Source organism: Heteronotia binoei, chromosome 3, assembly GCF_032191835.1.
Source record: "Heteronotia binoei isolate CCM8104 ecotype False Entrance Well chromosome 3, APGP_CSIRO_Hbin_v1, whole genome shotgun sequence".
In the NCBI taxonomy this organism is placed as follows: Eukaryota; Metazoa; Chordata; class Lepidosauria; order Squamata; family Gekkonidae; genus Heteronotia; species Heteronotia binoei.
In genome coordinates, this window is record NC_083225.1 from 192,674,595 (window position 1) to 192,699,999 (window position 25,405).

The window sequence follows — 25,405 nt, forward strand, 5'->3', positions numbered from 1 at the left end:
TCCCTTCTCCCTCTCTCTTGCTGCCTTCTGCATCACAGCTTGCTTTGCCAGGCTTGCTCAATCGCACAGGAGCTACAGAGTGACCCCTCTATTTTCTCCATTGGCTGAGGCTTCTCCCTTGGGGAGGAGGAGGGCGACGGAAGAGCTTGCGTTGCCAGGTTATCACAATCACACAGCACAGCTACTGAGCCAAACTTCCTTCTATTGGCTGAGGCTCCTCCCCCTTTTGTCCCCCCCCCCCCCCCCGGGAAGGAAGGAAAGAGCCAGAGCTTCCTTTGCCCAGTTCCCTGGATCCCATGGGAGAAATACAAAGAATAATAAATGGGAGTGACAGTTTAAAACAGTTTGTGAGAAACCCGATACGTAGGCAAACAATATTCTAATATTAATTATATTATGAAATAATTGAATCCAACGCAGTGGTCTTATAGCCTAGTTCCAAACGAAGGTCCTAGGTGTCGCACAACAGCAGAATACCACCGCTTAAGTTACATACAATTGACATCCTGGATATAAAATAATTGAAGAGCCGTAACCACTGTGGAAGAAAAAATTGAAACAGTAAAAAAAATACCATCAAGCAACTGAAAAGTGGCAAGGCAGCGGGAGTTGATGGAATTCCACCAGAGATCTGGAAGCATGGGGGCACAGTACTACATAGCTCACTTCACAAAGTACTTGTCACCTGCTGGGAACAAGGCAAATTACCACAGGACTTTCGCGATGCAATCATCATCACCCTATACAAGAACAAAGGGGAAAAGTCAGACTGCTCCAACTACCGGGGGATAACCCTGCTCTCCATCGCAGGCAAAATCCTTGCCAGAATACTCCTGAACAGACTGGTGCCCACCATTGCAGAAGAACTCCTCCCAGAGAGCCAGTGCGGCTTCAGAGCTAACAGGAGCACCACCGACATGGTATTTGTTCTCAGGCAGCTCCAAGAGAAATGCAGGGAACAGAACAAGGCTCTGTATGTGACTTTTGTCGACCTTACCAAAGCTTTCAATACCGTTAGCAGGAAAGGCCTGTGGCAAATCTTGGAACGTTTAGGATGTCCCCCAAGGTTCCTCAGCATGATCATCCAGCTACACGAAGACCAGCGAGGCCAAGTCAGACACTGCAACGACCTCTCGGAGCCCTTCCCAATAGGCACAGGTGTAAAGCAAGGCTGCGTTCTCGCGCCAACTCTCTTTACGATCTTTAGCATGATGCTTCAAAGAGCCGCAGTAGATCTAGATGAGGACGATGGTGTCTACATCCGCTATCGCACCGATGGCAGCCTGTTCAACCTGAGGCGACTAAAGGCACACTCCAAGACAATGGAAAAACTCATCCGAGAGCTACTGTTTGCTGATGATGCTGCACTCGTCTCCCACTCGGTATCAGCTCTGCAGCATATGACGTCCTGCTTTGCAGAGGCTGCCAAGCTATTCGGCCTAGAAGTTAGTCTGAAGAAGACAGAAGTTCTCCACCAGCCTGCACCCCAGGAAGATTATCACCCTCCCTGCATCACTGTGGGTGAATCAGTTCTGAAGACAGTCCAGCAGTTCAGCTACCTGGGGTGCATCATCTCCTCAGATGCCAAGATCAACAAGGAGATTGACAACAGGCTGGCAAAGGCAAACCGTGCATTTGGCCGACTGCACAAAAGAGTGTGGAGCAACAAGCATCTGAAAAAAGGCACAAAGATCAATGTTTACAAAGCGGTTGTGATGACAACCCTCATCTACGGCTCCGAATCGTGGGTTTTATACCGTCATCACCTGCGACTCCTTGAGCGCTTTCATCAGCGCTGCCTTCGCACCATCCTCAACATCCACTGGAGTGACTTTGTGACCAACACTGAAGTCCTCAAGCGGGCGGAGGTTACCAGCATCGAGGCACTGCTGTTGAAGACGCAGCTGCGCTGGGCAGGGCATATTTCTAGGATGGAAAACCACCGCCTTCCCAAGATTGCCCTGTATGGCGAACTCTCCACCGGCCATCGAAATAGAGGGGCACCAAAGAAGAGGTACAAGGACTCCTTGAAGAAATCCCTTAGCACCTGTCACATCAACCATCACCAGTGGTCTGACCTAGCCTCAGATCGCAAAGCATGGAGGCACACCATCCACCAGGCTGTCTCTTCCTTTGAGAACGCACGCATAGCTGGTCTTGAGGACAAAAGGAGATTGAGGAAGAATCGCACTGCTACAGGACCAACCCTAAATCAGACTTTTCCCTGCAGCCGCTGTGGCCGGACCTGCCTGTCCCACATTGGTCTTGTCAGCCACCAGCGAGCCTGCAGCAAACGTGGACTATTGCACCCTTCTTAAATCTTCGTTCGCGAAGCCAAGCCGAGAGAGAGAGAGAGAGAGAGAGAGTTAAAACCAAATTCTGTCCCAAATTTCCAGAACAGTGGGGGAGAACCGCCCCCCCGCCCCCCCCAAGGGTCCCTGGTTCAAATTTTGCTCGGGGGGGGGGGGGGGCTGCCGGTCTCTGTCGCGTTCTCAGGGCGCAGGCAAGACACCAAAGCAAAATCGCAAACCGAAATCAGAAGTCAATGTCCAAAAGCCAAAGGGTCAAATATGCATTTAAAATATGCATTTCACTGTTACTTTGTATCAGTTTCAATACCTCGCTCAATAGAAGCAGGTGGATTATCAATAAACCATACTTTGTTTCACCTCAAGGACTGGTTACTTTGAAACCTGCTTGCTTGACACAGGGTGCCAAGGAATTCGAGCAGGTCAGGGTCTGGAATCAGGAAGGAGCGTGGATGCAAGCCAGAGAATAGACTTGTTGCTTCCACAAGGTTACCAGCTCCTGGGTGGGAGTTATATGGGAGCCTCCATCAGCCTGCTCCCTGGGTGGCAGGTATGGTTGCCAAGTCCAATTCAAGAAATATCTGGGGACTTTGGGGGTGGAGCCAGGAGACATTGGGGGCGGAGCCAGGTGCCAGGGTGTGACAAGCATCACTGAACTCCGAAGGGAGTTCTGACCTTCACATTTAAAGGGACGGCACACCTTTTTAAATGCCTTCCTTCCCTAGGAAAGAATGAAGGATAAGGGGCGCCTTCTTTTGGGACTCACAAAATTGGACCCCCTGTTGCAATCGTTTTGAAACTTGGGGTGTGTTTTGGGGAGAGGCACTAGATGCTATGCTGAAACTTTGGTACCTCTACCTCAAAAAACAGCCTCCCCCCGAGCCCCTGATACCCACGGATCAATTCCCCATTATTCCCTATGGGAATCGTTCTCCATAGGGAATAATTGCCCAGTAGACACCTCCCCCCCCCCGTTTTCTGATGACCCTAAAGCTTTCTGATGACCCTAAAGGGGGGAGGGCCTCCAAACCTGGGGATTGGCAACGCTCTTTCTGTCACACACACGCACACACACTTACTGGGTCTGGTTCCTCCACAAGGATGTCTGAAAAGAATAGGGGTTACACTGCTCTCTCTTTCACACACACACTCTCTCTCTTAGTTGCTCTGAAAGGAAAGCAAAACAAACCGAGGAACTGCGTTGCTGACCCTTCCCATGAAGTACTTCCTGCTCAGCTTTAAAGGCACGCACGCATTTTGAAATGGACCTGTTTGCAGGTTTCTAAACCTGCCCAAGATCTAAATCTGCATGGTGGCTGTGGGGACGGGGCTTCCCCCCGCTGGCCAGCTGGCTGGGGGTGGGGGTGGAGAGCCTCTAAAACCGGGGAACCCAGGTCCAACCGGGGAACCGCTTGGACCTGGGGACTGGGAAGCCTAGTGGCAGCGACTCTGCTAGAACTCAGGGCTGAGAGATCTGAAGCCTCAGCGCGCCTCGTGTCTTCGCTCTGAAAGTTCTTTCTGGAGCCTGCTTCGAACTCTTGAGATGGGAGAGGGGGATAGCTTGGAGGAGATGGACTGTCAATAACTGACACTGAATGTAGGGAGAGTGACTGATGGGCCAGCTGCTGGTTGTTTGGCTGAGGAGCTGGCTGGCAACTCTTCCAGGTCTGTTAACCCTTCCAGCTCCCCCTCATCAGGGCTCGTGACAGTCTCCAGGATTTACAATTTATCTCTAGACTTCAGAGATCTGCTCCCCCACAGAAACTGGCTACTTTGTAGGCTGGACTCTGGGGCATTATATCCTCTCCTCTCTAAAGCATGACTTCCCCAGGATCCACCCCCAAATCTCCAGGAATACCCCACTGTCTCACCTGTAGACTTTCTTGCCTATAAGCTCTTGTCTGCAAAACAGCAGTAATAATAACTATGTGTATGTAATTTATGCGGCAGTTTTACAGATTGCAAGAGCCCCAGGGTGCAGAGTGGTAAAGCTGCTGTGCTGCAGTTTGAGCTCTCTTCTCACAACCTGAGTTCGATCCCGGCGGAAGCTGGGTTCAGGTAGCCAGCTCTAGGTTGACTCAGCCTTCCATCCTTCCGAGGTCGGTCAAATGAGTCCCCAGCTTGCTGGGGGGAAAGCGTAGATGACCGGGGAAGGCAATGGCAAACCCGTAAAAAAAAAAATCTGCCGTGAAAACGTTGCGAAAGCAACGTCACCCCAGAGTCGAAAACGACTGGTGCTTGCACAGGGGACGACCTTAACCTTTGCCTTTACAGATTGCAAGAGAATAATTTGTCCTGACAGTTTTTAACCCCACAAGGAATCTACAAACCGTGAGCATTGTTCTGAAAATAGCACACGAAACACAATGTCCCCGAAGCCTGAACAGCTTTTCTCTGGTTCCCTCCAGCCCAACCCACCTCTCCGCAGATGAGTAACCACTGCAAGGGATTTCTAGGCTCGGCTGGAGACCGTCTTGAGACCGTCTATGGGAAACTCCCGCACGCCCTGTGTAATGTGTGTTTGGTAAATGTCGGGAGTCCTTGGAAGCAGGTCTGCACAGAAGCCAATCCCATGCGTGTCCAATATTATTTATTTCATTGATACCCCACTGTTCAGACCTGTCTTCTGTCAGAGCGATACTTTGCTGCCCTGCCTTCCATTGTCTTTCTGAAAACTGACAGGGCTATATTATCTCTTGGGATGGCCCGAAATTTATGACTTCAAGAGATTGAAATCTGAGCGGCTCTGGGTGAGGTCCAGCCCACAGCCAGAACATTCTGCACCCAGTACAGGGCCTAGTCCTTCGCCAACGGACATCTTTTGACCTTTCCTCCCTCAGGAGAGTTCATACACTCCAGGGCTGCCTCCGCTTCTCCTTCCTTGGAACCGTGAACAAGACACAATGCGCCGCTCGATCCCCTTGTGCTGGAAGGCCAGGAGGCCTGGAGAGAGATGAGGGCACCAGCGTTCCCTCTAAGCTGAGTTAGCGTGAGCTAGCTCACAGATTTTTAGCCTCCAGCTCACACATTTTTGTTTTACCTCAGGAAGGATGGCCCCTGACCAGTGTTCCCTCTAAGCTGAGTTAGCGTGAGCCAGCTCACAGATTTTTAGCCTCCAGCTCACACATTTTTGTTTTACCTCAGGAAGGATGGCCCCTGACCAGTGTTCCCTCTAAGCTGAATTAGCGTGAGCTAGCTCACAGATTTTTAGCCTCCAGCTCACACATTTTTGTTTTACCTCACGAAGGATGGTCCCTAACCAGTGTTCCCTCTAAGCTGAGTTAGTGTGAGCCAGCTCACAGATTTTTAGCCTCCAGCTCACACATTTTTGTTTTACCTCAGGAAGGATGGCCGCTGACCAGTGTTCCCTCTAAGCTGAGTTAGCGTGAGCTAGCTCACAGATTTTTAGCCTCCAGCTCACACATTTTTGTTTTACCTCAGGAAGGATGGCCTCAACCAGTGTTCCCTCTAAGCTGAGTTAGCGTGAGCCAGCTCACAGATTTTTAGCCTCCAGCTCACACATTTTTGTTTTACCTCAGGAAGGATGGCCTCTGACCAGTGTTCCCTCTAAGCTGAGTTAGCGTGAGCTAGCTCACAGATTTTTAGCCTCCAGCTCACACATTTTTGTTTTACCTCAGGAAGGATGGCCTCAACCAGTGTTCCCTCTAAGCTGAGTTAGCGTGAGCCAGCTCACAGATTTTTAGCCTCCAGCTCACACATTTTTGTTTTACCTCAGGAAGGATGGCCGCTGACCAGTGTTCCCTCTAAGCTGAGTTAGCGTGAGCTAGCTCACAGATTTTTAGCCTCCAGCTCACACATTTTTGTTTTACCTCAGGAAGGATGGCCTCAACCAGTGTTCCCTCTAAGCTGAGTTAGCGTGAGCCAGCTCACAGATTTTTAGCCTCCAGCTCACACATTTTTGTTTTACCTCAGGAAGGATGGCCTCAACCAGTGTTCCCTCTAAGCTGAGTTAGCGTGAGCCAGCTCACAGATTTTTAGCCTCCAGATCATACATTTTTGTTTTACCTCAGGAAGAATGGTCCCTGACCAGTGTTCCCTCTAAGCTGAGTTAGCGTGAGCTAGCTCACAGATTTTAAGCCTCCAGCTCACACATTTTTGTTTTACCTCAGGAAGGATGGCCCCCGACCAGTGTTCCCTCTAAGCTCAGTTAGCGTGAGCTACCTCACAGATTTTTAGCCTCCAACTCACACATTTTTGTTTTGCCTCAGGAAGGATGGCCCCCGACCAGTGTTCCCTCTAAGCTGAGTTAGCGTGAGCCAGCTCACAGATTTTTAGCCTCCGGCTCACACATTTTTGCCTTCGCTCAGGAAGGATGACCCCAGAGCACGCTCATTGATGCAGTAGCTCACAACTTTAATGCCAGGAGCTCACAAAGTAGAATTTTTGCTCACAAGACTCTGCAGCTGAAAGGAAACATTGGAGGGCACCCATGACATGGCTCACAGAGGCACACAAACTTGTTGATCATGTGGGATTTGGGGATGGAGCCTGGGGAGGTGAGGGACTGATTCCACCAACCAATCCTCCAAGAGCTTACAATAGGACTTGTAAGAAAAGCCCTGTAAGTTTTTGGAAGATTGGCTACATAAGAGGGGTGTGGCCTAATTATTTCTTTCCACCTCTTTCTCCCTCCTCCATCCCCCATTTATTTCCTTCCTTCCTTCCTTCCTTCCTTCCTTCCTTCCTTCCTTCCTTCCTTCCTTCCTTCCTTCCTTCCTTGTGGCTCTCAAACATCTGACATTCATGTCACTCACTCACACAGAAATCTCATAGAAAGGTCAGCTGGCTACAACTGGAGGTTCCACTTTTTCATTGACAGAGCTCCTATGTCTGCAACAACAGTGTGATGAACAGAAAAGTTTCAGATTCCTTTCTCCCCAGAATCAATTCTATTAAATTTATGGAGAAGGGAAGAGATGCCAAGTCATAAAGCAGACTTGACGTCTCTCCTTATATTAGTAGCTAAAATTTTAATAGCGCATCACTGGAAGTCAAAGGTAATGCCTACAAAAAGACAATGGTTCCTGAAGGTCTGGGACATAATAGCAATGGATAAGATAGCAAACACAATTCGGCAATCAGAAGTTTTAGAAAACGGAAAAGACAATGACACGTTTGTGGAAAAATGGTATCATTTCTTTAAGTTTGTACAAGAACAACAAAATGTTTCATGTCAACTGCCAGAAAAATATATAGACTTTGTATTCTATTAAGTCTCTCTACATAATATTGTAAGCATAATGGGATGGCTAAAGTTATAGATATTGTAATAGTTGTATGTGTTGGATTGTTATTGTTATATTAATATTAATAAATTTATTTAAAATTGGAAAAAAAATGGAAAGAAAGAAAGAAAGAAAGAAAGAAAGAAAGAAAGAAAGAAAGAAAGAAAGAAAGAAAGAGAAAGAATGAAATGGAAGGAAAGGAAAAGAAAGACATGGAAAGAAAGAACATAAGAGAAGCCATGTTGGATCAGACCAGTGGACCATCCAGTCCAACACTCTGTGTCACACAGTGGCCAATATAGGTGTGTGTGTGTATATATACACGCAAACACACATACATACATACATATATATATATATACACACACACACACACACACACACACACACACACACAAGGAAAGAAAGAACATAAGAGCATAAGAGAAGCCATGTTGGATCAGACCAGTGGACCATACAGTCCAAAATTCTCTCATACAATGCGCAAAAAGCACCAGAATGTCCACCAGTGGGGCCAGGGCACTAGAAGCCCTCCCGCTGTTGCTTCCCCACCCCAGCACCAAGAATACAGATGGAGCATTCCTTGCAGAAGAAGAAGAAGAAGATATTGGATTTATATCCCGCCCTCCACTCCGAAGAGTCTCAGAGCGGCTCACAATCTCCTTTACCTTCCTCCCCCACAACAAACACCCTGTGAGGTGGGTGGGGCTGGAGAGGGCTCTCACAGCAGCTGCCCTTTCAAGGACAACCTCTGCCAGAGCTATGGCTGACCCAAGGCCATTCCAGCAGGTGCAAGTGGAGGAGTGGGGAATCAAACCCGGTTCTCCCAGATAAGAGTCCACACACTTAACCACTACACCAAACTGGCTCTCCAGATGGAAAAAGAAAGAAGGGGGGACAAAGGGGGAAAAGCCTTACTCACCGTCAGATTACCCCAGCCAGCAACCATTCTGCCCAGGTGTTGTTTGGTAAAAAAAATAGCTACTGGAATGCCCACTCTCCACCCCTCCCAGCTGAAAAAAAACAAACACCCCTCTTTGCCACCCAGGTCTCCCGGGGAAATCTCCCCAAAAGAACATACTGCAAGGCATATGAAAGCTCATACCTTGAAGATCGTTTCATGGATCTAAACTGCCAGTGGATGCCAGCTTTTCTCTCAAACATTGGGAAAGGGGGAGAACGAAGGAGAGGCAGCCCAGCTCCTCTCTGCACAACACAGAGACCGGGGAAAGAAGGAAGCCAAACAGAGCTCAGGCTTTGCAGCCTGTGTCAGTCTTCAAGGCTAGCTTTTTTCTGCACAACACAGAGACAGAGTAAGGAAGGAAACCAAATGGAGCTCAGGCTTTGCAGCCTGTGTCAGTCTTCAAGGCTAGCTTTTCTCTGCACAACAGAGAGATGGTGGAAGGAAGGAAGCAGAGCATAGGTCATGCTTTGCTGGGAGCGGGGCTAGCTTTGGATTTTCTTGTGACCCGGTAGTGAGGCTTCCATGGCCCGGTACTGGGTCCCGACCCTGCAAATGGGAAACAGTGATATAGAGGATGGTGTGGAATTGTTTTCTGTGGCCTCGGAAGGTAGGACCAGAACCAATGGGTTGAAATTAAATCAAAAGAGTTTCCGGCTCAACATTAGGAAGAACTTCCTGACCGTTAGAGCGATTCCTCAGTGGAACAGGCTTCCTCGGGAGGTGGTGGGCTCTCCTTCCTTGGAGGTTTTTCAACAGAGGCTAGATGGCCATCTGACAGCAATGAAGATCCTGTGAATTTAGAGGGAGTGTTTGTGAGTTTCCTGCATTGTGCAGGGGGTTGGACTAGATGACTCTGGAGGTCTCTTCCAACTCTGGGATTCTATGATTCTCCTTCCTTGGAGGTTTTTCAACAGAGGCTAGAGGGCCATCTGACAGCACTGAAGATCCTGTGAATTTAGGGGGAGTGTTTGTGAGTTTCCTGCATTGTGCAGGGGGTTGGACTAGATGACCCTAGAGATCCCTTTCAATTCTATGATTCTATGAACTGTGGCAGGTCCCTATGAACTGAGGGCATTCCACAAAGTGGGGGCTATTACTGAGAATGCTCAGACCCTGAACGTAGCACTCTCTGGGGTACGTATGGCGAAAGGCGGTCCTGAAGGTAGACAGGTCCCAGGCCATATAGGGCTTTAAAGGTTATAACCAGCACCTTGAAGCGAATCCGGAACGCCACAGGCAACCAGTGTAACGCTTTCAGCACAGGTTGAATGTGCTCCCATACAGGTAGCCCCATTAACAACCTAGCTGCTGCGTTTTGCACCAGTCCCAGCCTCTGAAGTTGAGTCAAGGGCAGCCCCACGTAGAGGGCGTTACAGAAGTCTATTCTTGAGGCGACCGTTGCATGGATCACTGTTGCCCAGTCATCGCGCTCCAGGTATGGAACCAACTGCCTTATCCGCCTAAGATGGTAGAATGGTATTATTAGGAAGGGAATTGAAAACAATTCAGCCAGTATCATAATGCCCCTGTATAAATCGATGTGCGGTCTCATTTGGAGTACTGTGTGCAGTTCTGGTCGCTGCACCTCAAAAAGGACATTATAGCATTGGAAAAAGTGCAGAAAAGGGCAACTAGAAGAATGGTTGAAACGCTTGGGACTCTTTAGCTTGGAGAAACGTCGACTGCGGGGTGACATGAGAGAGGTTTACAAGATTATGCCTGGGATGGAGAAGGTAGAGAAAGAAGTACTTTTCTCCGTTTCTCACAATACAAGAACTCGTGGGCATTCAATGAAATTGCTGAGCAGTCAGGTTAGAACGGATAAAAGGAGGTACTTCTTCATCCAAAGGGTAATTAACATGTGGAATTCACTGCCACAAGAGGTGGTGGCGGCTACAGGCATAGCCAGCTTCAAGAGGGCGTTAGATAAAAATATGGAGCAGAGGTCCATCAGTGGCTATTAGCCACAGTGTGTTTATATATATAATAATATATATATATATTATTGGTCACTGTGTAATACAGAGTGTTGGACTGGATGGGCCGTTGGCCTGATCCAACATGGCTTCTCTTATGTTCTTATGTTCTTAATGCGGATTTGGCAGCGGCTGCTAGCTGGTCCTCCGTTGTCAGCGAAGATAGATCGAGCTGGGTGTCATCCGCATACTGGTGACAACCCAGCCCATATCTCCGGACAATCTGGGCAGATGTTAAATAACATCGGTGAGAGGACCGCCCCCTGAGGGACCCCACATGTAAGAGGATACCTCTGGGACGTTTGCAGCGGAGATGGCCGTTCCTTCCAACCCCTCCCCTTACAAAGTCAGTGGCTAGAGCATGGGCGTCAAACTCATTTGTTATGAGGGCCGGATCTGACCTAAATGAGATCTTGCTGGGCCAGGCCATGTCAGGCTGGGCCATGTGTGTTCCTATTTAAGATTAAGTAGCAGAGATATAAACTTTATAAAGGACACAGACAAACACAAGTAAAGATTTTTTTTTTAAAAAAACATTACAATAAAACATGCTTAAAACATTAGCACTTGTTGGCCTTTTAAGGTGCTTTCTTTATATATCTCCCGTGTAATCCAGGGGACTCAGCAAAGGAAGCTCTGGCTCTTTCCTTCCTTCCCCAGCGGACCAGGAGGGGGAGGAGCCTCAGCCAATAGAAGAGAGGCTTGGCTCAGTAGCTCTGCTGTGCAATTGAGAGAGTCTGACAAAGCAAGCTCTCCCTCCCTCCCTCCGTCCTCTTCAGCCAATGGAGAAAACACAAGCTTTGCTCTGTAGCTCCTGTGTGAATGAAGAAGATGAAGAAGATGATATTGGATTTATATCCCGCCCTCTGCTCCGAAGAGTCTCAGAGCGGTTCACAATCTCCTTTCCCTTCCTCCCCCACAACAGACACCCTGTGAGGTAGATGAAGATATTGGATTTATATCCCGCCCTCCACTCCGAAGAGTCTCAGAGCAGCTCACAATCTCCTTTCCCTTCCTCCCCCACAACAGACACCCTGTGAGGTAGATGAAGATATTGGATTTATATCCCGCCCTCCACTCCGAAGAGTCTCAGAGCAGCTCACAATCTCCTTTCCCTTCCTCCCCCACAACAGACACCCTGTGAGGTAGATGAAGATATTGGATTTATATCCCGCCCTCCCCTCCGAAGAGTCTCAGAGCGGCTCACAATCTCCTTTCCCTTCCTCCCCCACAACCAACACCCTATGAGGTGGGTGGGGCTGAGAGGGCTCTCACAGCAGCTGCCCTTTCAAGGACAACCTCTGCCAGAGCTATGGCTGACCCAAGGCCATTCTAGCAGGTGCAAGTGGAGGAGTGGGGAATCAAACCCGGCTCTCCCAGCTAAGAGTCCGCACACTTAACCACTACACCAAACTGGCTCTCCAGTTTAGAGGCTGCCTTTGACAAAAACTGCTGAGAAATTTCATTTGTCCCAGGATACGGCAGCCAAGTTTTTTCTCAGGGGCTGGAGACAGGGACTTTATCACCTCTCTACGCTGGCTGGCTGTCTCTTTCTGGGCACAATTCGGACTGCTGGTTCTTACCTTTAAGACCTTCATTGACTTGTGCCAGGGGGACTTGAAGGTCTGTCTCCTCCTATACTGTCCAGCCTACCAGCTGAGATCCTTCTTTCAAGTCTTGCTCCCCGTGCTGCCACCTTCAGAGCTGAGGCAAGTGGCTCTCCCAGCAGCTGCCCTTTCAAGGACAACTCCTGTAAGAGCTATGGCTGACCCAAGGCCATGCTAGCAGGTGCAAGTGGAGGAGTGGGCAATCAAACCCGGATAAGAGTCCGCACACTTAACCACTACACCAAACTGGCTCTCCGAGCAAGCCTTGCAAAGAAAGCCGTGAGGCAGAAGGAAGCAAGAGAGGGGGAGAAGGAAGAAGTTGCTCAGGGGTCTGATAGGAGCTCTCTGGGGGCCTGATTCGGCCCCCAGGCCACAGGTGTGACACCCCTGAGCTACAGAAAAAAAGCAGGGCCCATGATGCATATGATATGCTGAGGAATGCACTTTTCAGTCCTTGCGCATGCCAAGGAAGCACGGACAGGGCGTGGGTGTGCGCAAATACCTGTGTGATCAAACAGCGAGAGGCAAGGAATGATTTACTCGAGGGTTTCGTCTTCCGCCTGTGTTGCTATTGCAGCAGGTGCTGATAAAAGCCGCCGCCCAAATATTGCAAAATCAGGGTCAGTCTCTATTTGGCCACGTGGGCTCCTTCTTCCCGCGTGCTGTTTTATGACCAACGACATCCTGTCCGGGTCCTGCGTCTCTTTGCAATCCACGCTGCAGTTTCTCACACTGTTCCTCTTCTGTAGCCACCCACCTGGCTGTCTCTAAACCAGCTCGTGCGAGCCTACAAGCTGGGTTGCCAACTCTGGGTTCGGAAGTACCGGGAGATTTGAGGGTTGGGCCTCAGTGAGTGGGGCCAGGTATGTTCTTGGAGGACTGGCTACGTAAGAGGGAAGAAGAAGAAGAAGAATATATTGGATTTATATCCCGCCCTCCACTCCGAAGAGTCTCAGAGCAGCTCACAATCTCCTTTACCTTCCTCCCCCACAACAGACACCCTGTGAGGTGGGTGGAGCTAGAGAGGGCTCTCACAGCAGCTGCCCTTTCAAGGACAACCTCTGCCAGAGCTATGGCTGACCCAAGGCCATGCTAGCAGGTGCAAGTAGGGGAGTGGGGAATCAAACCCGGTTCTCCCAGATAAGAGAGCTCTGGCTGACCCAAGGACATTCCAGCAGCTGCAGGTGGAGGAGTGGGGAATCGAACCCGGTTCTCCCAGATAAGAGAGCTATGATTAACCCAAGGCCATTCCAGCAGCTGCAAGTGGAGGAGTGGGGGATCAAACCCGGTTCTCCCAGGTAAGAGAGCTCTGGCTGACCCAAGGCCATTCCAGCAGCTGCAAATGGAGGAGTGGGGAATCAAACCCAGTTCTCCCAAATAAGAGAGCTCTGGCTGACCCAAGGCCATTCCAGCAGCTGCAAGTGGAGGAGTGGGGAATCAACCCCGGTTCTCCCAGATAAGAGAGCTATGATTAACCCAAGGCCATTCCAGCAGCTGCAAGTGGAGGAGTGGGGGATCAAACCTGGTTCTTCCAGATAAGAGAGCTCTGGCTGACCCAAAGGCATTCCAGCAGCTGAAAGTGGAGGAGTGGGGAATCGAACCTGGTTCTCCCAGATAAGAGTCCCCACACTTAACCACTACACCAAGCTGTTGGAGACCATCAGAGTAGCTCCTGCAAACTATTTTCTCTTTTGGAATAACTGAAATGCTTTATAAAACCCTTCTCTTCGCTCAAAATATATAGGACGAAAGAAAGCTGAAGACTTTTTTAATGCTTCCTGTGGAAAAATTGGAAAATATGGGGGGAACAATGGAAAAAACCCCTCTGATCTCCCTCCTACTTTAATAATGAATGAAATATTTTAAAAGCAAGGCTTTACTCAAAATTGGTAGTAGGAAATCTTTTTGAACATATGAACATATGAAGCTGCCTTCTACTGAATCAGACCCTTGGTACATCAAAGTCAGTCTTGTCTACTCAGACTGGCAGCGGCTCTCCTGGGTCTCAAGCTAAGTTTTTTCACACCTATTTGCCTGGACCCTTTTTAGTTGGAGATGCTGGGGATTGAACCTGGGACCTTCTGCTTACCAAGCAGATGCTCTGTCACTGAGCCACAGCCCCATTCATGGCTCTCCAGCTGAGGTTCTTCATGCCTACTTGCCTGGACCCTTTTTAGTTGGAGATGCCGGGGATTGAACCTGGGACCTTCTGCTTCCCAAGCAGATGCTCTGCCACTCAGCCACCATCCCTCATTGTCCCTTTATTATATATAATAAACCCACAGAAATAGAAAATGATTCCCACAAGTGCATGTGCAAGCTTGTTGTTGTTTAAACATGGATAGTTTCAGCAACAATTAATGTGCTAGAATGCATTTGATGATGACATATTATTTAAAAGTTGTGTTTTAACTTCCTAGCCCGACCAAGTGTGGCTATTTAAGAGTCTTCCTGTCCATCACACTCTTCCTTTTGTTTACTACAAAGCTTATTTTCTATCATTTTTTTTGTTTTTTCCTACCCCTCAGATCGCAATATTCCTTGCTTAAGGCAGGAGGCTGTAGCAGTTTGCAATCCTCTATCAGATCGTGGATTTTGGGAACTTCTCCTTTGCTGTCAGGGCTGCCGACTCTTCCCTGGGAAATCCCTGGAGGGTTGCGGCCAGTGCCTGGGAAGCGGCTTCCATTTCACCTAGACAACGAGGGGAGGGGGGTGGCCAAACTGTGGCTCGGGAGCCGCACGTGGCTCTTCCACACATATTGTGTGGCTCTCAAAGCTCCCTTCAACCCATTGGCCAGCTTGGAGAAGGCATTTCTCTCTTTAAACCACTTCTCCGAGCCAAGACAGTTAAAGTTGCTTTTTTACCACCTCCCTTTCCTCTCCCTCTCCTTCCTTCCTTCCTTCCTTCCTTCCTTCCTTCCTTCCTTCTTTCTTTCTCTTTCTTTCTTTCTTTCTTTCTTTCTCCCCCCTTCCTTTCTCCCTCCATCTCTTCCTTCCTATTTCTTTCCTTCCTTCCTTTCCTTCCCTCCCTTCCTCCCTATTTCCTTCCTTCCTTCCTTCCCTCCCTCCCTATTTCCTCCCTTCCTCCCTATTTCCTTCCTTCCCTCCCTATTTCCTTCCTCCCTTTTCTTTCCTTCCTTCCTTCCTTTCCTTCCCCTTCTCCCTTCCTTCCTTCCTTCCCTCCCCATTCCCTTCTTCCCTCCCTCCCTATTTCCTTCCTTCCTTCCTTCCTTCCTTCCTTCCTTCCTTCCTTCCTTCCTTCCTTCCTTCCTTCCTTCCCCTTCCTCCCTATTTTCTTCTTTCCCCTTCTTCCTTCCTTCCCTCTCTTCTTATTTCCATCCTTCCTTCCTCCCATTTCTTTCTTTCCTTCCTTTCTCCAATTTCTTTCCTTCCTTCTCTCCCTCCCTCCCTATTTCCATCCTTTCTTCCTCTCATTTCTTTCCTTCCTTCCTTCCCTCCCTCTCTCCCTATTTCCATCCTTCCTCCCTCCCATTTACTTCCTTCCTTCCTTCCTTCCTTCCTTCCTTCCTTCCTTCCTTCCTTCCTTCCTTCCTTCCTTCCTTCCTTCCGCATTTGACGTGCATTCGATGTGGTTCTTACATGAAGGGAGTCTGGCCGCCCCTGCAGCAGAGTGCCCTCCGCCCCCCGCTCCAGAGCAGCCCTCTTCTCTCCAGGAGGACGGATTGCTCGGGTCTGGAGCTCAGCTGGGATTCCGGGAGGCCTCCAGGCCGCGGCGGGAGCTCTTGGGGCCAGGCTGCCTCCAGAAGGCGACGCCGGGGGAGGAGCGGGCTGGGCAGGGCAGGGCGGGCAGGGCAAGGCAAGGCAAGGCAGGCCCGCCCTCCCCGCCGGGAAGGCCCGGCGGCGCTGAGCGTGGAGCAGCGGCGGAGCTGGGGGGCGCCGGGGCGGCTGCTGCAGAGAGGTGAGTGGGAGCGGCGCGGGGAGCCGGCGGGAGGGGGAGCCCCTTGCCCGGCGGAATCCCTCGCAAGCGCGCCCCGGGGTGGCCGCCTCTCGTCCTGGCGCTGCTGCGCTCTGGTGGGGCTCCGGGGCGCGTGCAGAGGGCGAAGAAGTCCCCCGCCCCGCCCGGGAAAGCAGGCGGCGTGGCGGGGGAGAACCTCGGGCCCTGCCGCCCCCGTCTGAACGAGAGGGGGAAGTCTGGCATCCTCCAGGACCCACCGCCTCGCTTGACCCCCATCCCGGCGTGGGAACGCGAGTCGGGTTTCCTGGGGGGGGGGATTCCGGGGGATCTCCAGGTCCCACCGGGAGATTGGCAGCCCGGCCACGCCAAGGCAAGTTCCCCTCCCCAAGAGCTGGAGACCTTCCTCTGGCTGGCAGGAGTGGGGCTGTGGCTGAAACCCCCAATCCCAGAGGGACGCGCTGGAAAGAACCTCTACTACACGCCTCCGGTGGTCTCGTGTGAATCCGCGGACTCGCCAGGCAATGCGCGCCCCGCACCTGGGCATTGGGGGGACCATCGCTCCACCGTCCCTCTGTGAATGCTAGGGAGAGAGAAAGAGCTTGCGGGAGCGGGAAACTTGCCCTGGAGGAGCAGTGCTGCCAATCTCCCGGAGGGAGCTGGAGATCCCGGGGGAATCACAGCTGACCTCCAGACCTCCCCTGGAGGAAATGGCCGCTTTGGCGGATGGGCTCTTGGGCGATTCTACCCTGCCGAAGTCCCTTCCTTCCCCAAACCTTGTTCTCTTTCAGGCTTTGCCTCCATATCTCCATCTGGAGTTGGCAGCTCTCGGGGGTATAGCCTGGAATGCAAAACATGGACCAATTTCGCACTAGGCTTTTAATCCTGGCTTGACTCCGTTCCCATACTGACTTTCTACACTAGAATCAGAGAAACCAACTTTTTTTTTTAATTAATCAGATTTTTTTATTAATAGATATTCAGTTGATGATAGAGAACGCTGTAATCTGTCACCTCAGATAATGCAGCCTTAGTGAGGATATAGTAAACACATTTAAAAAAAAACCAAGAAAAAGAAAGAGTAAGCCATAAAATAGGGAACCAAGGAGCAGTGATTGACATGTGGAATTCACAGCCACAGGAGGTGGTGGCGGCTACAAGCATAGCCAGCTTCAAGAGGGGATTGGATAAAAATATGGAGCAGAGGTCCATCAGTGGCTATTAGCCACGGTATATATATGTGTGTGTGTGTGTGTGTGTATACACATTATATAGCATGTTACTTGTGGATCAAATTAATGACATTTACGCTTAGAAATATGTTGCGTTTATGTCCAGTATACACAGCTATTGACTGTCATTATCCAGTGTTGTAGATTGTTTTGTGTGGAAATTGTACACTATCTGAGCAAGCAAATCTTTGTTTTAGAAGACATTTCACTCATTGCAAAAAAGAAAAATATTTCATGTTTTAACAGTTTTTATGGTTAAGTTTTCAGTTACAGGGAGGGAAAGAAGGAACATGCGGGCCGAGGAAAGAGGGGGTGGAGAGAGTACATATCTTTTCCATTTCCATTTTTCTTTCATTTTATCACTTAATATTGACTATTATTCCATAATCTTTATAACATTTATGTTTATATTTGTTCTTCATCTCTTATATCATTCAAACCTTTTGTTAATGCTCGTTTTATAATCCACGTTGTCATCTTTCTTATACTCACACCTTACAGGTTGCCGCTATTAACAATACATTCTGTCAACCTCTTATCTCATAGGGGTCCCCAAATTTTCCACTGGAATTTTTTCCCTTTAAAACATATTATAAAGACTTTTAAAGGAAAAAAATTCCAGTGGAAAAACTGGAAAATGGGGACCCCTATAAGAGGTTGACAGAATGTATTGTAATAGTAGCAACCTGAATACGATGGAAGAGCCCCGTGACGCAGAGTGGTAAAGCTGCAGTACTGCAGTCGGAGCCCTCTGCTCACGAACTGAGTTCTATCCCCGGTGGAAGCTGGGTTTTCAGGTAGCCGGCTCCAGGTTGACTCAGCCTTCCATCCTTCCGAGGTCGGTAAAAGGAGTCCCCAGCTTGCTGGGGGGGGGGGGGGAAGTGTAGATGACTGGGGAAGGCAATGGCAAATCACCCCGTCAAAAGTCTGCCTTGAAAACGTGAAAGCAACGTCACCCCAGAGTCGAAAATGAGCGGTGCTTGCACAGGGGACTACCTTTACCTTTACAGGTATTTATTCCACTCCATGGCAATTAAAAATGTGAAAATACACAGCGAATGAAATACAACCAGGCTGCAGTCGGGAGCAGCGGAACACAGATTGAGTCCAGTCGCACCTTTTAAGACCAACCAAGTTTTATTCTGGGCGGAAGCTTTTGCATAGATGCATGCACGCTTTTTCAAGTCTCTCAAACACTTATATCGGGGTGGCCAAAATTGCTTAACATAAGAGCCACATAGAATAAATGTCAGATGTTTGAGAGCTGCAAGACATGAAGAAGGAAGGAAGGAAGGAAAATAGATGGGGAGAGAGGGGTGGAAAGAAAGCAACTTTAAATGAATTCTCCGAGCCTCTAGCTGACTTGGCTTGGAGAAGTGATTTAAAGAGACAGATGCCTTCTCCAAGATGGGATGGGGGGGGGACTTCCAGCAGCCACACAATAAGTGTGAAAGAGCCACATGTAGCTCCTGAGCCACAGTTTGGCCACCCCTGTAAGACTGCGGGGGCAGGGCCTGTAAGACGGTGCTCTTCCACCGGGCATTTTGTAAATTAAGATCACAGGCTACAACAGACTCCGGAACAACTGGGTCACCTTGAACATGAACCTACGATCGGCCTTTCCAGAGAACACCCAGCTGGAACAATGGAATAGGAAGATGCAAAGATTTTTATAGCACTTGAAATGGTTGGGTTTTTATGTTTTTATGTCTTCATGTGATTTCATGTTCCATGTATATACATGGGCGTGTAAGCCGCCCGGAGCCTGCGTTCGCTGGGAGGGTGGGATATAAATTGAATAAATAAATAAGTAAATAATTAAACTCGGGTGGTCTTAAAGGTGCCACTGGACCCCTGATTTTGTTCTATGGGAAACAGACCCGGCTTTGCATTTGTGTTATTCTATCTCTCTCTCTCTCTCTCAGCTTGACTTCGCGAACGAAGATTTAAGAAGGGTGCAATAGTCCACGTCTGCTGCAGGCTCGCTGGTGGCTGACAAGCCCAATGCGGGACAGGCAGGTCCGGCCACAGTGGCTGCAGGGAAAAGTCTGATTCGGGGTTGGTCCTGTAGCAGTGCGATTCTTCCTCAATCTCCTTTTGTCCTCAAGACCAGCTATGCGTGCGTTCTCAAAGGAAGAGACAGCCTGGTGGATGGTGTGCCTCCATGCTTTGCGATCTGAGGCTAGGTCAGACCACTGGTGATGGTTGATGCGACAGGTGCAAAGGGATTTCTTCAAGGAGTCCTTGTACCTCTTCTTTGGTGCCCCTCTATTTCGATGGCCGGTGGAGAGTTCGCCATACAGAGCAAACTTGGGAAGGCGGTGGTTTTCCATCCTAGAAATATGCCCTGCACAGCGCAGCTGCGTCTTCAACAGCAGTGCTTCGATGCGTGTAACCTTCGCCCTCTTGAGGACTTATTCTATTCTATCTGGCTTAGTGATTTTGGAAGGGATTGGTTCAGGACTTTTTTGGTAGAAAAAACCCAGCAGGAACTAACTTGCATATTAGGCCACACCCCCTGATGGCACCATTGTTCTGCACAGGGCTTTTCTGGCGAAAAAGCCCAGCAGGAACTCATTTGCATATTAGGCCACACCCCTGATGGCGGCATTGTTCCGCACAGGGCTTTTCTGGCGAAAAAGCCCAGCAGGAACTCATTTGCATATTAGGCCACACACACCCCGATGGCACAATTGTTCTGCATGGGGCTTTTCTGTCGGAAAGGTCCAGCAGGAACTCATTTGCATATTAGGCCACACCCCCTGATGGCACCATTGTTCTGCACAGGGCTTTTCTGTCAAAAAAGCCCAGCAGGAACTCATTTGCATATTAGGCCACACACCCCTGACACCAAGCCAGCTGGAACTGCGTTTCTGTGTGTTCCTGATTAAAAATAAATAAATAAATCTGGATCTCTTCAACTTTCCCGTTGTCAGCTCTATATTTGTGGCAACTGGGTTTGTGGGTGGATTCCAATACGCGTTGCCATCCTCCAGGTGAGGCCTGGAGTTCCCCCTGAATTACAACTGGTTTCCGGACTACAGAGATCGGGTCCCCTGGAGAAAAGGCCTCCCTCAGAAGGTGGACTTCCCAGCATTACACCTTGCTGATGCCCCCCCCCCCTAAACTCGGTCCTCCCCAGCACCCACCCCCAAATCTCCAGGAATTTCCCAACCCAGAGTTGGCGACCCTGTATATCCAACAGTTTTCTCCCCCGTCAGACTTGGAGTCTTTTGTGGTAAGTGTCTCATAGTGTTATTGTGTGCAAACATCAGTTACCTGGAGATCTGTATTTCATGATGCTGTGTTTGATTTTTGGACAGGAGACACTCCTGTGGAAGGAAGTCGCACCCCTAGGCTGGGAAAACTGTACCTGAATCGCAGTGGATTGTGATTGCTCAGGGGTGAGTCACAAGCACTTTGCACATGCTCAGAAGGCATCGTTTATATGCTAAGAGGTCAGGTTCGTCCTGTTCACTGTTAAGCCGTGAAAGGAGGTACTTCTTCACCCAAAGGGTGATTAACATGTGGAATTCGCTGCCACAGGAGGTAGCGGCGGCTACAAGCATAGCCAGCTTCAAGAGGGGATTGGATAACCATATGGAGTAGAGGTCCATCAGTGGCTATTAGCCACAGCTTATCATTGGAACTCTCTGTCTGGGGCAGAGATGCTCTGTATTTTTGGTGCTTGGGTGGGGGCAACAGTGGGAGGGCTTCTAGTGTGCTGGCCCCACTGGTGGACCTCCCGATGGCACCTGTGTGACACAGTGTTAGACTGGATGGGACATTGGCCTGATCCAACATGGCTTCTGTTATGTTCTTATGATCTCTTAAAGAGATAATTAGGGAGGAGAGGTGGTAACTAGCTGTGACGTCTAAGGAGAACCTCCATGTTCTGAGGCAGCCAGTCTCTGAATCCCAGTGCCAGGAAGCAATATTGGGAGAAGGCCTCAGCCTCTCTGTCCTGTTGCTGGAACTCCAGAAGAACTGGCTGGCCTCTGTGTGAGACAGGAGGCTGGACTAGATGGACCCTCCCTGGTCTGATCCAGCAGGGCTCTTCTGAAGTTCTTCTCAGGGGAAGGCCCCAGCCTCTTTGCCCTGTTGTTGGCCCTCCAGAGGAACTGGTTGGCCTCTGTGTGAGACAGGAGGCTGGACTAGGTGGACCCTCCCTGGTCTGATCCAGCAGGGCTCATCTGATGTTCTTCTCAGGGGAAGGCCTCAGCCTCTCTGCCCTGTTGTTGGCCCTCCAGAGGAACTGGTTGGCCTCTGTGTGAGATAGGAGGCTGGACTAGGTGGACCCTCCCTGGTCTGATCCAGCAGGGCTCTTCTGATGTTTGCTATCATGCCCCTGTTCTCAACAGGTACAAAACCACGGTGATGTTGCCCACCCGTTGAATCTTGTTGCGCTGCTGCCAACATGCAGAAGTCTTGTTTGCAGGTTATGTGAAAGCTTTGGAATCTAGCAGCACATGCAGACTCCCAAGTTACACAGAACAATTTAATTGGCCAGAGGGTAATTATCACATGGCACAGATTTCATACATGTGTTGCGAGGAACATAAGAGAAGCCATGTTGGATCAGGCCAGTGGCCCCTCCAGTCCAACACTCTGTGTCACAGAAGAACATAAGAGAAGCCATGTAGGATCAGGCCAGTGGCCCCTCCAGTCCAGCACTCTGTGTCACATAAGAACATAAGAGAAGCCATGTAGGATCAGGCCAATGGCCCCTCCAGTCCAACACTCTGTGTCACATAAGAACATAAGAGAAGCCATGTTGGATCAAGCCAATGGCTCCTCCAGTCCAACACTCTATGTCACATAAGAACATAAGAGAAGCCCTGTTGGATCAGGCCAGTGGCCCCTCCAGTCCAACACTCCGTGTCACATAAGAACATAAGAGAAGCCATGTTGGATCAGGCCAGTGGCCCCTCCAGTCCAACACTCTGTGTCACAGAACAACATAAGAGAAGCCATGTTGGATCAGGCCAATGGCCCCTCCAGTCCAACACTCTGTGTCACATAAGAACATAAGAGAAGCCATGTTGGATCAGGCCAATGGCCCCTCCAGTCCAACACTCTGTGTCACATAAGAATATAAGAGAAGTCATGTTGGATCAGGCCAATGGCCCCTCCAGTCCAACACTCTGTGTCTCAGTGGCCAAAAAACCCAGGTGCCATCAGGAGGTCCAGCAACCATGCCAGAACTCCAGAAGCCTTTCTAGTGTTGTCCCCCTCCAAGCACCAAGGATACAGAGCATCACTGCCCCAGATAGTTCCAATAATATGCTGTGGCTAATAGCCACTGATGGACCTCTGCTCCAGATGTTGATCCAATCCCCTCTTAAAGCTGGCTATGCTTTTAGCTGCCACCGCCTCCTGTGGCAGTGAATTCCACATGTTAATCACCCTTTGGGTGCAGAAGGGCTTCCTTTTATCCGTTTTAACCCGACTGCTCAGCAATTTCATTGAGTGCCCACGAGTTCTTGTATTGTGAGAAAGGGAGAAAAGGACTTCTTTCTCTACTTTCTCTAGTCAGCCACTAGAACTAGAACTTCTCTAGAATGGCTTCTAGTCGGAGCTAAGATGCACATGCGAGTATTTTATGCTTTGTTGGTGGTGTTTCTGTCCACACTACGCATCCATTTGAGGTGGCTCTCCATGCCCACCCCTCTTACTGTTCTGAAAAAGAATAGCCATTAAAGCTGTTTATTTATATATAACAAGAGTTTCTAACCTTTTAAAAAAAAATTAACCATTTATCGCATTTTCATGACATAAACATAACAGTTTGATATAGTGGTTAAGTGTGCGGACACTTATCTGGGAGAACCAGGTTTGATTCCCAACTGCTCCACCTGCAGCTGCTGGAATGGCCTTGGGTCAGCCATAGCTCTCGCAGAGCTTTCCTTGAAAGGACAGTTTTTGTCAGAGCTCTCTCAGCCCCACCCACCTCACAGGGTATCTGTTGTGGGGGGAGATGGTAATGAAGATTGTGATAAGGCAGGATATAAATCCAATATCATCATCAACAAAATAAAATAATATAGTATAGTACAATAGTTATAAATTAATGGACAGTAATAAAAATCCCCCGTGGCAGAGTGTTAAAGCTGCAGTACTGCAGTCCTAAGCTCTGCTCACGACCTGAGTTCGATCCTGGCGGAAGCTGGGTTCAGGTAGCCGGCTCGAGGTTGACTCAGCCTTCCATCCTTCCGAGGTTGGTAAAATTCTCATCGTCTCACCTCTCATCTTCCACAGAACTCGTGGGCATTCAATGAAATTGCTGAGCAGTCGGGTTAGGACGGATAAAAGGAGGTACTTCTTCACCCAAAGGGTGATTAACATGTGGAATTCACTGCCACAGGAGGTGGTGGTGGCTACAAGCATAGCCAGCTTAGATAAAAATATGGAGCAGAGGTCCATCAGTGGCTATTAGCCACAGTGTGTATATATATATATATATATATATATATATATATATATATATATATATATAAAAATTTTTGGCCACTGTGTGATACAGAGTGTTGGACTGGATGGGCCATTGGCCTGATCCAACATGGCTTCTCTTATGTTCTTATGTGACACAGAGTGTTGGACTGGATGGGCCATTGGCCTGATCCAACATGACTTCTCTTATGTTCTTATGTGACACAGAGTGTTGGACTGGATGGGCCACTGGCCTGATCCAACATGGCTTCTCTTATGTTCTTATGAGTCCCCAGCTTGCTGGGGGGAAGGCGTAGATGACTGGGGAAGGCAATGGCAAACCACCCCGTAAAAAGTCTGCCATGAAAACGTGAAGGTAAAATGAGTCCGCAGCTTAATTGTTTCAGATGCTTTCAGTAAAGAGTCTGTAGTCTAAGGAATTCAAAATCTAACCTTTTTGAGCCTGTGGGCATCTTTGGAATTCTGACACAGGGTGGTGGTCACAGCTGCAAAATGGCTGTTGCAGGAGGCGGGGCCAAACACACAGAAGAAGCCCAAGCTCAGGGGAGCAGAGGGGCAATTGAAGAAATATCTTGGAGGCACTTGCGGCTTCTGCCACTGGGCAAAGGGCCCAGACGGAGTTTGCAAATGTGCGGCTCAAAGGCAGTGCGCGTCGGAGCGTGTCCCTCTTGCCACAGGTGGAACGAAACAGGATATCTCTGTTTGCGCAAATCAGGAAAAGCACACAATGCCGTTAGCCCTTGAAATATGCAATTAATTCCCTTGTGTAAATAACCGAGATAAGAGGGCAGGGGAGGGAAGATCCTGGATTTTGAAGATCCTGGATTCTGAAGACGGAGAGGAGCTGGCTGAGGAAGATAGGGGTCAATAGGGGAGCAGGGGTGATAGCTGAGAATTTCCTGTGTTGTGCAGGGGTCTGGACTAGGTGACATGAGAGAGGTTTCCAAGATTATGCATGGGATAAAGAAGGTAGAGAAAGAAGGACTTTTCTCCCTTTCTCACAGTACAAGAACTCGGGGGCATTGCATGAAATTGCTGAGGAGTTGGTACAGAATGGATAAAAAAAGTACTTCTTCACCCAAAGGGTGATTAACCCGTGGAATTCACTGCCACAGGAAGCAATGGTGGCTACAGGCACAGAAACCTTCAAGAGGGGATTGAATAAACATATGTAGCTGAGGTCCATCTGTGGCTGTTGGCTACCAGGTCGAGAGTGAACACAGTGTCTGGGGCGGTGATGCTTTTTTCTTGGTGTTTGGGAGGCAAGACTGAGAGGGCTTCTGGAGTTCTGGCCCTGCTGGTGGACCTCCTAATGGTCCCTGGGTTCTAGCCACTGTGCGACACAGGGTGTTGGACTGGATGGGTCACTGGCCTGATCCAATATGGCTTCTCTTATGTTCTTATGTCTGGGGCAGTGATGCTCTGTAATCTGGGTGCTTGGAGGGACACAATGGGAGGGCTTCTAGGGTCCTGGCCACAATGGTGGACCTCCTGATGGCACCTGGATTTTGGCCACTGCGTGACCCAGAGTGTTGGACTGGATGGGCCATTGGCCTGATCCAATATGGCTTCTCTTATGTTCTTATGTCTGGGGCAGTAATGCTCTGTAATCTGGGTGCTTGGGGGGGCACAATGGAAGGGCTTCTAGTATCCTGGCCCCACTGGTGGACCTCCTGATGGCACCTGGGTTTTGGCCACTGCGTGACAC